This window comes from Gouania willdenowi, chromosome 16, assembly GCF_900634775.1.
Source record: "Gouania willdenowi chromosome 16, fGouWil2.1, whole genome shotgun sequence".
Classification (NCBI taxonomy): Eukaryota; Metazoa; Chordata; class Actinopteri; order Blenniiformes; family Gobiesocidae; genus Gouania; species Gouania willdenowi.
The window spans coordinates 35,564,247-35,566,015 of NC_041059.1; the positions used below are offsets into that span (position 1 = coordinate 35,564,247).

Below are 1,769 nucleotides of genomic sequence, written 5' to 3' on the forward strand. Positions count from 1 at the left end.
AGTACAAAGTTAAGGAGAACACCTTGATAGTGGAGAAGAAAAGTTTTGTAGCTTTTATGTGTAAAGTAGTTATTGTTGCGACACAACAAGAAAGAAAGAGTGATTGAATTAAGACAGTCGTGGAAGCTGCAGAGGAGTTTTTAGGCATCAGAGATTTAACAGCTGAAGATATAAATTGTATGCTGAGGGGCGCAAATGAAGAGGGGTCTCAGAATAATACTTAATCTAGTAATGGTGCTCCTCCTTTTGCAATGGAATGCTCGATTGCATGAATTAAACCTGATGTTGTTTGCATTTAAGAAACACCTTGATTTCATTTTACCTGGAGATGAGTCTGTTAGGTTTGATTGAGAGGAAAATCAGGGAGGGTGTTGTGCAACATTTGTAAAACATGGAATGCCATTCAGAAGAATATCAACTTCAACCATTATTGAATGTATGATTATTGAAATATGTAAAACAGATAGAAATATAACAATAATTAACACATAGAATCCTTGTAAATCATTAAATCTCAGAATATAGAGGAAGTATTGAGACAAAGAAGTGGGAGAGAAATTTGGTGCGGAGACTTCAATGCACAAAATAGTCTTTGGGGAAGTAAGCATACAGATAGTAATGGCAGAGTAGTGGAAGAATCGATGGATATTAGGCAGTTAGTTTGTCTAAATAATGGAAATGGTACAAGATATGCTTTAGTTTCTAATAACTTTGCACACTCTTGTGAGTGGAATATAGAAAATGGTACAAGCATAGGAAGTGATCATTTTCCAAAAACGTGTTCTATAAATGTTGAAACAGATATTTTGGAAAATGCTAGTCATAAAAAATGGTATTCTGAAAAATTGGATTCGAAAAAGTTTAAAGAATCATGTTGTATATCGGCAGATTCCATTTCAATGGAGGGTAACATTAAGGAATGCGCAAATGAAGTCTAAAAAGCAACATTAAGTGCATCAGTAAAAAGTATTCCTGTCAAATCAGTAGGGGGTAAAAAGAAAATGGTTCCATGGTGGAATGATAAAAGTTCAGAAGCGATCAAGGAACAAAATAGTTCATTAGAATGTTAAGAAATAATTTGAATCAAGAGAACTTAATTATTTATCAAAGAAAAAAGCTTGAGCTCGTTGAATAATTAAGCATAGTAAAAGGAATGCATGGAGGAGTTACAGTTCTACTATTGGGAGGGAAGGTAAAATAGCTGAAGTTTGGACAATGTGGCCATACCAGCCTGTCATTGCCCGATCCCGTTAGATCTCGGAAGCTAAGCAGGTCTGGGCCTGGTTAGTAGTTGGACGGGAGACCACTGAAAACTCCAGGTGCCACAGTGGGGCGGCAGTCACCCAGTGGGATCTGTCATTGTGCCCTTGGGCAAGGCACTTCACCTACATTGCCTAGTATGAATGTAGTGTGTGAGTGAGTGTTGGTGGTGGTCGGAGGGGCTGATGGTGCACTATGGCAGCCTCGTTTCCGTCAGTCTGCCCCAGGGCAGCTGTGGCTACAATAGTAGTTTACCACCACTAAGTGTGGAGTGAAAGAATAATACCTTAATTCTGTAAAGCGACTTTGAGTGTCTATGATAAAGCGCTATATAAAACTGATGCATTATTATTATAATGTTTAAGAGAATGAGTGGAAAAAAATGTTTGCTAAAATACCTGTATTAGAGGAAGATGGAACACTGGCAAAAACAGATAAAGATAAAGCAAATATGCTGGGAAAGAAGAAGACAATAAAAAAAACATGATGAGAAAAGTACTTTGGATGCT

General features: G+C 37.3%; 1 pseudogene; it reads left to right on the top strand.

Annotated features, from left to right (window-relative positions):
* Nucleotides 1–1,213: 1,213 nt before the first annotated feature.
* LOC114478696 (uncharacterized) lies at nt 1,214–1,331 on the top strand (annotated as a pseudogene).
* The last annotated feature ends 438 nt before the right edge of the window (nt 1,332–1,769 follow it).